A 13,422-nucleotide genomic window follows, 5' to 3' on the forward strand; every position below is an offset into this window, starting at 1 on the left:
GTAAATCATCTGCATAACAATGAAAAGACAGGTTATGTTTTCTTATAATAGCCCATGAAGGCAACATATATAAAGAAAACAGGATGGGGCCAAGAATAGAACCCTGGGGTACCCCACAGGAGAGAGGAGCAGTTGACGAGGATAAGTCACCAATCATGACAGAGAAGCTTCTATTTGTCAAATAGGATCTAAACCATGTAAGTACTGAGCCTCGGATGCCTACACACTGATCAAGGCGAGAGAGGAGGACTGCATGATCCACTGTATCAAACGCCGCTGTGAGGTCCAACAGCACTAAAACAGCCTTCTGGGCTCCATATGCAACAACACTGACTCTATAGATCCTTCACTGAAGTGAAAATATTCCATTACAAGTAAAAGTCCCACATTAAAAATATGACATTTAAGAAAAAGTATGTATTATTAGCTAATTGTTAGCTAAATGTAATTCAAGTATCAAAAGTAAAAGCACTCATAATGCAGCAAAAATGGTTCACGTGAGTGTTATACAAGTATATATTAGATTATTGTGACTAATGCATTAATGTGTAAGTAGCAATTTACTGTTATTTTATATACTGTTGGGTAGTTTAATCTATAACAGTGCATCATATTTTATAAACTGATCAAACGTTTTGTATGTATAATCTTAGCTGTATGTTACAGTCTCATGGAGAGAAAAATCTCTGTTTTCCTTTCAGAAACACTGAGCAACATTAAGCACAACAGGACTTTTCCTGCCCAGTAATTATGATTAAATACTTACCACACGCTGCGGAGGAAAGACAACTTCATTGTTCAGCACTGTTTCTGTCTAGCGGGGCCCTAAATGTATTTTTCTGTGTTTTGTTATTTAGTATGAGATAGTCAGATACGCTCTGAGTGGTGTGTTATTTGAGGCTTATAAGATATAGAATGGCATCTGCTGCCATTAGTCCTTTTTTTTTTTTTTTTTTTACATTTGTCAATATGAAACGGGGAGCTTGTTTATGTGATGCTCTGTTATGTGTGGAGCCTGTTTTACATGTCATTCGGTTTTTGTCATGACAAGTTATGCTTAGGGTTAGGGTTAGAGTTAGAGTTAGGGTTAGGGTTCATGTGTTCATGACAGTGTCATGTCAGTCTTCTGTCGATACCTTCAAGTAAAGTGTTACCTTTTTTTTTTTTTTACCATGTTTTCTTTTATGTCATAAAGCTGCTGTTGTGATTTCACACATATTTCAAACCCAGACTCAGACTCAGGAGTAGATGAATAAACAAAGGATTTAATTGTAAGGGAAAAGGGGGATTGAAGGTGGGATGAGCGAGAAGGCTGCTGGCATAGGCACAAGGTTGGTAGGAAGGGGTAATGGCTCGAGATGCTGAAGCAAGGCAGATGAGTGAGCAGGGATTGAAGTGGTTTTCTGCAGTAGCTGGGGGGATGCAGGTGGAAGCAAACGGCCAGAGGAGAGTAATCCTGTAGCACAGGAGAACGGGTTAAGCACAAAAATACTAGAGAAAAAGACAGTAATACTTGGAACAAGGAACGGCCTGAGGTGAAACTACTACGGTAGCTGACTGAATATCTGGCTATGAGTGGCTGAATGACCGGTGTTGATATACCACGCCCACAGACACAGAAACACAGGAACACATCACCCTTTTTTGATGGCTCCTCTCGAGCAAGCATCGAGGAGGGGTCATCGAGGAGCTATAGCCGAGCATACACAAGAGCAGCCTTCCCGGAAGCCGTGTAGCTGAAAGCTGTTCTCCGCCCATACAGCTGACGAATTCATGTGACGCTTCAGAGGAAAGGACGTCTCATCCTGCTAAAAACACATTTGCTTGTTTTCTCTCTTCTCCCATGATTTCCTTGCGTCTCTCCCGAGCCTCCTCAGTGGGAGGGACATTAGCTGTCATGTCGCTTATTTGATAGCTCCTCGACTCCTCTGCCCTTGGCTGAACCGGAAGTGGTTCTGTGCGAGCATCAAGGAGGGATCATCGAGGAGCTATAGGCGACGATACACAAGAGCAGCTTTCCCGGAAGCCATGCAGCTGAAGGAGTTGCTAACTCTAAAAACACATTTGCTCGTTTCCTCTCTCCTCCCATGATTTTCTCGCGTCTCTCCCATGCCTCCTTGGTGGGATGCACCTTAAGATGTGAGGAAGGGAGGCAAGTGGAGGCCTTGAGGAGGCAATTTAAGCGACATGAAATGCAGCGAGGGAAAAACATAGAGAAACACAAGGAAAACCTGTGACAGCAACATGGGGTTTGTTCATTTGCACATTATAAAGCCTTCTTAATAGCCTTACTGCAAAATATTGTAAGTATGGACTATAAAAATCACCTTAAATGACGTCTGTTTATTCTATTTTTCTCATTTTCTTCTTAGAGGAAATGTAAATGTAAATGTTCAAATAGAATATAGATTATTCACTCCAGCATCCTGGCGAGAGATTTGTGTTTGACTGTTTAACAGGATGATTTACGTGAAAGTGCTACAATAATGACATTATATTTTTAGATTCATCTCGTCCCAGCTTTTCAATTTCAATTTCAACTTTCACAGCTGTAATTTCAATGCAATCTCAGGCTCTGATTGCTCTGTTGCTTGAATGCTAATCATTGCTACCGTATAACTTGTTTTTTATTCTGCTCTTTTTGCATTTAAAGAAACATCATTTCATAACAAAAAAGAAATGAAAACATTACAAGAGGTCAGTAAACAGATGACACCTCATAAGAGATGCACACACAGCAAAGTGCAGGGATGTCGGCTTCTGCAGGACTGTGTTTTATAAAATCAGACTTCACATCGCTGAACTACAGGTCTGTGGGGTAGACTAAAAAGAAAAATATGTGCCTTCATGACTGCCAACATTTTGTCTGAAATTAGTCAGATCACCAGCTTTGTATAACAATTTCTCTCTCAAAATTAATTGAAATATTTAGTGATTGTCTGTCTATCATGTTGTTGTTTTTGTAGGTTGGGATGACAAACATATTTGCAAAACCATGACTATGACATGACATGACTTGATATCTTGCTCAGCAAGTAATCAAATAAATATTGCTGCTAATGACAACACTGGATGTCTTCATACTTACGAACATCAGGAGAATGTGTTGTTAAATTACCCATTAATGAATAAGGTGAGAGAAGCATTGTAAAATAAAGTACACCATAGTTCCCTCCAGGCTCAGTCACAAAGCTCAAGGACCTGGGTTTAAGCCTCACTGTGCATGTGGATCCTTGACTTCCTGACAGACAGACCCTTAGGTGCTGAGGATGTCCACACACCTCTTCCACCCTCTTTCGCCACTTTTGACTCCGACACCATCATCAAGTTTGCTGACGACACAGCTGTGGTGGTCCGGATCACAGACAACAATGAGCAGCTCTACCTGAAAGAAGTAGACCCGCTGGTGTCAGGACAACAACATAGTACTCATGAATGTCAGCAAGACCAAAGAGGTGATAGTGGACGTTGGTAAGAAGCAGGAAAGGAACTACACCTCCCTTATTAATATTAACAGGTCCTGTGTGAAGATGGTGGACAGTTTCAAGTACCTTGGTGTAGGAGGTGCCCCACACTGCTTAAATGATATTTAACACCAGGTGTTGCAAGAAAAAGGCCAGGAGAATCATTAAAGATCCAAAGCATCCGTAACAGCCTTTACTCCCTGTTGAGGTTGGGTAGAAGGTATCGCATACACCAGGCCAGCACTGAGAGGCTCAGGAGGAGCTTTTACCCTGAGGCCTCTAGGATCCTAAATGCCTATGGCTGAAATGATTTAAAGCCAAAAAGTGCTGGCATCAAACACTGAGTTAAATTGGTGTTCTTTCATTGCCCAACACTTCCAAAAGTAATCTTTTCTACTGAGCAATTTTCTGAAGTCAATACAGAGGCCTAGCCCTCCCAGCTCTAAGTGTATTCCTCACCACACAGGAGAGTGTTTTCCTTTTAAGATGTTAGACCTTCAGGACTAAAGAGGACACAGAGACATTTTATTTTATTATGTACTTTAATAACCAGATTTTAGTCCAGTTATACAAGGTATAATAACGCCGAGACCCAGAGGTCATTATCTGCTTACTGAAAGAGATGTGGGGGTATTCACAAGCTAAATGGTGCAACAATGGTTCTTCACAGCTACTTTCAGGTCTTTGTGGAAATGTAGCATAATACTTTATATAGTTTGTAGGTCTATGAACATTTGCTTTAGCAACCATGCCAGGCACCCTGCCATGTCTAGTACAGTAGCCTTGTTTTTTTTGTGAATTGAGAGGGAGAGTTGTGTTGGTCAAGCTCAGTAAGAATGTCTTGATTTATCAAGTTTTATTAAATCCTCCAAATGTCCTTGATTTGACGGGATGAACGCTATAGTAACTGTGTGAAGGAGGGGTGGGGGTGGTGTTGTCATTACTTAGAATTCCTCATAGGGACGACAGAAACTACACACTATAGCACTACCAGCCTACAGTCATTCAACATATTTAAGTCTTATCTGATAAAAAAGTCAGGACAGTAACTCACTCACAGTAACAACACTTACATTTATTGAGAAATACTGTCGCACAAAAAACAATTCAGCAATCATTCAAAAACACAAGAAAAACATTTCTAACACACTTCCAAGAAGTCAGCATTAATTATAAACAATTATATACAACGACGTCATGAAGAATTATGATTATTCCTAAATTCTCAGTCCTCTCTGGGTGAAGTGACACCTCACTTGTGTGGCAGCTTCTGAATGAAAAACAGGAAACAAACATTGGAAATCTGTGTATCACTGTAGATATGCACACTCTGACTGTACAGTTTTTAGGTTGAGTTGAAACTGATTAACTGAAAGTGGGGTATTCAACGCTTATTAATATCATTTTGATATGTATCTTGAAATTGTTAAGGATCTTCGAGGTGTAACGTTTATTTCTCAAAAGAGATCAGTCTTTCATTTTAATTGAATAAATGACCAAATATCTTTAGCTCATAATCTTTACTGCGTAAGACCCTGATGGTGTGTTGTCCTCAACATTTACAGATTTGAAAACGTAGAGTATGTAGAGATTCACCGAGACATTGTGATATACACATATTAAATTATATTAAATGTTAGGCTATTTAGCCCCTGTCACATTTTATGATTGTATTTAGTTGGGTTGATTTGATTTGAGGGAAATGAGACAGGAGAACATGAGAACAGATGCACTAATATATTTGTAAGTTTAGAGCTGCATCAAGGAGTAATTCATTAGCAAAGTTTAGTGTCAGTTTGTTGGCTGTCGTGGAGCGTGAAGAAGTGGAGCTCAGAGTTTTTTGGCGTATGAACAGCAACTTCTGGTTTAAATGTTGTTCTCTACTAACTGTTACAAGCCCAAATGACTCAAAATATGCACCCACGTTGCTTCATCCTAGACTTAGACAACATTGTTGAGATGAATAAAAAACTTCTACATATGAAATACAGTTTATCACGCTCATCCACCGTGATGGATTAGTAAGTCATGCCTTTATTCCATTCAGTCAGTGTGTGTGTGTGTGTGTGTGTGTGTGTGTGTGTGTTACATTGTTTTTTTATCCTACAGTATGAAAAGCGTTTTTGAGAACTCTCAAAAGCGCTATATAAGTATTGTTATTATTAAATGGTGGACATCTTTTCAAAAGTGTAATTAACCTTCAACATTCACTGTCAAAGCAAAGAAAGTACAGACGTTTCAACAGAATATAAACTGGTGTAGTAGAGTCAAGGACATTTAGAATCATGTACAGCAGCCATTTCTTAAGTCACTTTTTTCACAGAAGTGTTTTGTAAACAAGGTCTTGTGCAGTGAAAATATAAGGTTACAGGGGTCAATGCACACACTGAAAGAGAAGGTTTCTCTAAATGGTGCTATATTCTGTGTAGGAGCCATTCTTTAACCATTTCTTTTGTTGGAATTTATTATAATGATGTTTTGCCTATTCTTCTTAAGTTGTGCCCTCTACAGGTCAAAAGGTATTAAATAGGAAGGTGACGGGGTTGGAGACGTGGCTGACTGGGAGCGCACAGCTTTTTTACCTTGCTACATGAACCGCTGCTCCTTTAGTTATAATAATTATTATTAGTTAAAGAAAGAAGAAGGAGAATGTGAAATAGGCCCAGACGACAGTGTTTCTGTAGCTCTCGCTAAGAAAGCAGAAGAAACGGGTTCAAAGATCTCCATAACGTCCTCCGCTTTAGGCCATGCGGCAGCAGAAAGGGCTGCGCTAGAAATTCAATTAACGGCGCTTAAAGAAAGACACGACATAGAGAATGAGGAGGCAGAATTAGCTAAAAGACGGGAAACGTTGAGGAAGCAAAAGAAAATGTTAGCCCTCAGAACTGAATTGGATGCTGCTACTGTCAAACTCGAAATATTGAGTAAAAGTAAAAGCAATGTCTCAGTGGGCGACGGAATGAATGAGTATTTAGAAAGATCACAAAAGACAAAGGAACTAATTGGAAAGGAGTGTGAACCAAAGTTGGAAAATGCTCATACCAAAGGAATTCAAGAAGTGTCAGACCTAAAACTCATGCTCTCCTGCCTCAACCAGTGGAACTTCATGCCGAAAAAGAGCCCTATTTTCTACCGTCAGTACGGTCGTCCATCTGGCCAGATCAGTCTCCGTACATGTCCTCAGCCCAACCAATGCAGCTGCGCTCATCTCATTCACAACCCCGTACTCAGACTTACGAGCCCCCACAACCCCGTGCAACCTCTCACCAGACACATCCCTCTCTGACCCCTCAGCAAACTCAAGGGCCTCCATCACGGCCTCATTCAAGACGACAACCTGCAGGTGACATTGCTCCTCTTGAATCTCCTGATGGAAGCCCACAAAATACTGTTCAGCTCTATAATATCCTACAGAGGCAAAATGACATCACAGCTTCATTGATAAGGCAGCAGGACAAATCATTTTTGCCACGAAAGGAGATGAAGGTATTTAATAATGATCCAATTGAATACAGATCATTTATCACTTCATTTGAGCACATTATTGAGAGCAAAATTGAGGATAAACTGTATTATCTAGAGCAATACATGTCCGGTCAGTCTAGAGAGCTGGTTAAAACTTCTCTCTTCTTAGATCTAGAGAGAGGCTTTGTAAAGGCCAAAGAATTGCTCCAGGAGCACTTTGGAAATGAATACCAAATATCCAGTGCATATATTAATAAGGCATTGTCATGGAACCCCATTAGAGCTGAAGATTCCCAAAATTTGAAATCCTATGCTCTGTATCTCAGAGGTTGTTTGAATGCCATAAATGAAATTGCATATGTGGATGAATTAAATCTGGCTTCTAATCTGAAATTATTGGTCAGCAAATTGCCTTACAAACTAAGAGAGAGATGGCGAGTAGAAGTGTGTCACTTTCAAGAAACAACCAATCGCAGAGCCACATTCGGAACCTTAGTTGAATTCAATGAAAGGCAAGTCAAAATCTTGATGGATCCTGTCTTTGGTGATATACAAGATCCTTCACCAAGAGCACGAATTGTAAGGCCCGCCCTGTCAAGATCTGTGAAACCCAAATTCACTGACAAAGGCTTCACAAGCAATGCAACAACCATTAATGTCAATCCTACTTCTCTCAAACAGAAGAATAGTGTTTCAACAGTCAAACATAAGCCATTCTGTCTGTTTTGCTCAGGAGAGCATCTACTGGGAAGCTGTTCTTGGTTTAAAAGGAAACGTCACACTGACAAAATCTCCTTTTTGAAAGAAAGAGGGATTTGCTTTGCATGTAATGTTACAGGCCATATGAGCAAGGACTGCACCCAGCATTAGTCATGCGTTATTTGCAAGAGGCCACACCCTACAGTACTGCACATAGGAAAAGTGGAGCAGAACAAAGGAGCAGAAACACCTGGAGAAGTGGCCAATGTGGAACCAAAAAAGGTAAACACAGGACAGGTCTCTCTTAAATCATGCAGTCATACTGGGGCCAGTGAAGAACAGCGTCTAATGTCCATTGTGCCTGTGAAGGTAAAATTAAACAAAGGCAACACAGTAGTACAGACCTACGCATTTCTTGACCCCGGCAGTACCGCCACATTTTGTACAGATAAACTAATGCACCAACTAAATGTACAAGGGAAAAGAACCAACATTCTGAATCGTGTCTACCAATATCATCACTGGACTTGAAGTAAGTGGACATAACTCTGCCAGAGGCATACACACAAGCAAAGATTCCTGTGTCAGAGAATAACATTCCCAACCAGAGAACTCTGTCAAAGTGGCCTTACCTTAGAGATATCCAAATTTCCACCATCAACGCAGGCATTGAATTGCTGATTGGCACAAACGCACCTAAAGCAATGGAGTCATGGCAAATTGTAAACAGTGAAGGCCCATATGCTATGAGAACATTGCTTGGATGGGTAGTAAATGGCCCGTTAGGAACAGGATCTAGCAATGACATGCCCTCTCACACAGTCAATAGGATATCAGTACATAATCTACATGAGATGCTGATCGCCCAGTATAACCCTGACTTCAGTGAAAGGTTGTCTGAGGAAGTGAAAGAAATGTCCATTGAGGACAGGCGTTTTCTGAAAATAGCGGATGGATCAGCCACAATTGTGAATGGACATTACAGTCTTAAGTTACCTTTCAGAGAAGATAATGCTACGCTTCCAAATAACCGTTGCATTGCTGAGCAACGTTTGCAGAGCCTGAAAAAGAAATTCAATAGGAACCCGTCATTCAAAGGAGAATATGTCACATTCACGACAGACATGATCAGTAAGGGATAAGCAGAAAAGGTGCCAGAGGGGCAGCTTACAAGAAAAGACGGGAAGGTGTGGTACTTACCCCACCATGGGGTTTATCACCCAAAGAAAGGGAAGTTAAGAGTGTTTTTTGATTGTGGCGCATCTTTCTGTGGAAAAGCATTGAATGCAGAATTACTCAAAGGACCTGATTTAACCAATAGCCTTATAGATGTGCTCAACAGATTCCGCCAAGAGCCAATAGGACTAATGGCAGACATCACCACCATGTTCCATCAGGTGAAGGTTCCAGACAGATGCTGACTTCCTGAGGTTTCTGTGGTGGCCAGAGGGAGACGTGTCCAAACCTCCTGTGGAACACAGGATGGCTGTCCATCTGTTTGGGGCAACGTCATCCCCCAGCTGTGCGAGTTATGAGTTATTGCTGACGTCAAATCAGTCTGTCAAAGAGGAGGCTTTCATCTTTCAAAGTGGGCCACAAACAGCAGAGAAGTGTTGTCTCTCATTCCTGTGGAGGATAGAGCCAAAGAAATGATGGATCTCAATCTTGACAAAGACAAACTTCCAACTGAAAGGGCTTTAGGACTGCAATGGTGCATTGAGAGTGACAACTTCACCTTTAACGTTCACAGCCACTTACAAGAAGAGGAATGTTGTCAATGGTCTGTTCTGTCTACGACCCTCTTGGTTTCCTAACCCCCTTCACATTAACAGCTAAATTCTTGTTACAGAAGCTCTGTAAGGTGAACCTAGGCTGGGATGAAAAGGCACCCCTCAGCATCCGTGAACAATGGTCAAAATGGACAGCTGGTTTGAGTCAAATCTCAAACTTCAAAGTGCGACGATGCCTCAAGAGTAATGAATTTGGATCAATAATGCATGCACAGTTGCATCACTTTGCTGACGCAAGCGACCAAGGCTATGGAACTGTAAGCTATGTGAGGCTGGTGAATGACAACAACAACGTCCACGTCACCTTTGTTATGGGAAAAGGGTGTGTAGCTCCTCTTAAAGGAGTAACAATCCAAATATTGGAACTCTCCGCTGCAGGTCTAGCAGTAAGAATGGACAAGCTGCTGAGATCGCGCTTACAGCTAGACCTAGACCATTCCATGTTCTGGACAGACAGCCAGTCTGTACTAAAGTACATATCAAACGAACATTCCAGATTCAAGACATTCGTGGCCAATCGAGTTGCAGCAATAAGACATGCAACCAAGTTATCTCAGTGGAACTACACTGATTCCAAGTCCAACCCCGCAGATGATGCAACAAGAGGTCAAAGTGCAGACAAATTCATTAACAACAAGCGGTGGCTACATGGTCCGGACATTCTGTGGAAAGAGAAACAAGAACAGCGGGACCAGTATGCCGGCTTCGAAGAGGGCTGTCCACTGCCCCTGGATGACCCTGAGGTGAAAAGAACGCACACAGTGAATGCAACCTGTACAAAGGAATAAAAAGCTGATGACTCATTTTTTCTGACTGGACAAAGCTCCAGCTTGCAGTTGCATGGTACCTGAAATTCAAGAAAACTCTGAAAACACTGGTGCAAAAAAGGAAAATGGGTGAGGGCAAAGTAGTCACAAGAAGCAGGATGAAAGATTTACCTGATCCCACACTGGGTGTGACAGCAAATAAGTATTGAAGATCTAAAGAAAGCTGAAATTGACGACTCCCGAAGTGAAGAAGAAAAGCGCCCTGTACAAACTTGATCCGCATGTAAAGGATGACCTGATAAGAGTCTCATATATCCACACTCATTTTAAGGCATGTGCATAAGACAACAGGGCACGGGGGAAGAAATCATATGCTATCTGAACTCTGCAAACAATATTGGATAATAAACACTAATTCAGCTGCCAGAAAGATTCTGACCAAAAGTGTTGTGTGCAGAAAACACAGAGCTAGAGTTGGAGAACAAAAGATGTCCGATCTACCGCAGGAAAGACTTCAGCCTGACTCACCCCCATTTACCAACACCGGAGTGGACTATTTTGGTCCTTTCCAAATTAAACGAGGAAGAGCACTGGCAAAGAGATATGGCGTGCTTGCATGACCAGCAGAGCTGTTCATATTGAAGTGGCCAGCTCCTTGGACACGAGCTCATGTATAAAAGCGGTGAGACGTTTCATTTGTAGGAGGGGACAAGTAAAGCACTTGCAGTCAGACAATGGAACCAACTTTGTTGGTGCAAAAAAGGAACTGCAAAAGGCCTTCGCTGCAGTAAATCAGGACAAAATACAGAAAACACAGAAAAAGGCATAAAGTGGAAATTTAACCCACCAGGCGCATCCCATCACGTCGGCATATGGGAGAGGCTGATAAGATCCACCAGACAAGTCCTCTGTTCTGTTCTTAAACAGCAAACCCTAGATGACGAAGGGCTCCAGACAATCTTGTGTGAAGTAGAGGCAATTTTAAACAGTCGCCCTATAACAACAGTCACCACTGACCATCAAGACTTGCATCCACTCACGCCAAATGACCTCCTGCTACTCAAAACCAAGCCAGCTCTTCCACCCAGTGTATTTGATAAGAACGACCAGTACACCAGACGCCGCTGGAGGCAGGTTCAATACTTGGCAAACCTCTTTTGAAGATGCTGGACACTGGAATACCTGCAGCTGCTCCAAGAGCGTCAAAAGTGGAACATCAAAAAAAGGAACTTTCAGTGTGGAGATATTGTATTGGTGGTGGATCCAACTTCCCCAAGAGGTTCTTGGGTTCTGGGCAGAATAATTGAAGTTTTTCCTGACCAAAAGGGACTTGTCCGCTCTGTGAAACTCAAGACCCAGAACAACATCTTAGAAAGGCCAATCACAAAGTTATGCCTGATGTTGGAAGGAGATGAATAAAAGATCTAAAGAATCCAGATAATGGTCTAGTATTCTATTTTTGCTCTCATATTAAATATAAAGGTTACGTCCGCAGATACTGTATATTACAGTGGCGCGACCAGAGATCTGCTCCCATTTTTTCTTCAGCGACAAGCAATTTTGAAGACTTCGAAGAACAGTGGTGTCCGCCGTGTACCGACCACCGACCGGCTACATCCTGCCACCGGCCTGCTGGCACCCTGCCGGCCACCGGCAGTTCTGTGGTCGCTTACTGCCGGAGGAACTGAAGCAGCAGACGATGGCAGCTGAGCGGACAGTCGAGTAAGGTAAGGTTACCGCCTGCGGCGGCACCCAGGCGGCCAGGAAGAGGACCCCTTTGGCGGGCACGAGTCCGCTGACTCGATCCCCCGAAGATGGTTCCCTTGCCGGCTCTCCCTCCTCCCCGTTGGGAGGACTGAAGCTCGTAACGGCGGAGGATTACGAGTCCCGTTACGGCGACTGTCTCCGTCCCAGGAGAGGAGCACCACACCGGCGGCTTTCTCCTCTTTCTCTCCTCTGCAGTGGGCGGGCTCCCTGCCCACTGCTAGGTTCTTGTTCTTGACCTGTGCGAATGCCGAGTAGCATTCCCCTAACCAGGGAAATGGACGGTGGCCCCGTCACGGCGGCAGAGCCTGGCCTCCATCCCGCTTCCAACGGCCCCCTTTTTTGGGCACCGGGAACGCGTGTCTCACTCCAGCTGGAGTTGGAAACATAACACCATTTTTTAAGGGGCACACAGTTCCCTTAAAAGCAGGTTTTTCCCTCTGTCAGTCAGTCTGCCTTGTCCCACCCTGGGCGTCTTGCAGCCGCTGGACCCCACGTTTCCTCACACACTCGCAGACAGGCTCGCCGCCACGCCCATAGGCAGTATGCGGTTGGAGCCAGCTGATTACTCGGAATAGTAAAAGTGTTGAGAGAACGGGTCATGAGAATGCCTCACACACACAGGCCAGAGACTATATATTACTATTATACAGTCTGTGAGACAGGCTCGCTGCCACGCCACATGCAGTATGCGGTTGGAGCCAGCTGTCAACTGTGTCAGAATTGATATGCTTACACACACCCACTCAGAGTGCGTGTTTATAGCCTACTCAGTTTTTCTCCACGTCCCAGCTGATTACTCGGTATGGTGAGAGTGTTGAGAGAATGGCTTGTGAGAATCGAACTTTTCATAGCGGCTGGGGGGGCGCAATACTCACTGCTGTGTAACAGTCTACATAAAGTCGTGTGCGTGCCACTCTCTCGGTCACGCTCTAGCGTGGGAAGGCTCAGCGCTCTCTGTTGCTATGGCAGCAATCAACACACGGCTATACGCCTCAACTCGCCAGCTTTCCCCCGGCTCTTACCGGCATGGTGAAAGCTATAATGCTATCTCGAGTTCAGATAACGGCTCTGACGCCTTGCACACATGTGGTGCCGTAGGCGGAGGCCGGTCACTCCCACACTGTGTAAACAACGGGAGCGAGCGCCCACTCAGTATGTGCGTGCTACACAGTCACTCCCTCGGCCGTCTGGCGTAACGGGGAGAGCTCTGACTCGATGACTGCCCCGCCATGCATTCTCTGAATACACAGCATAGTGGCGCACTCTCTGTTGCTATGACAACAGACAACACATGGATGTGTGCGCTCAGAGCGGGGCGCAGTCAAGGGGGTAAGCTTCTCCTCAGACCGCGAACCTCCTATGGCGCCATTTTGATGCTAATAAGGCATCACCTCCCGTTATCATTCCATTGACTGCCATTCATTTTGGTGCCACTTTGACAGCGAATAACTTTACATCTGAAGCGTTTAA

Source organism: Sander vitreus, chromosome 1, assembly GCF_031162955.1.
Source record: "Sander vitreus isolate 19-12246 chromosome 1, sanVit1, whole genome shotgun sequence".
Lineage (NCBI taxonomy): Eukaryota > Metazoa > Chordata > Actinopteri > Perciformes > Percidae > Sander > Sander vitreus.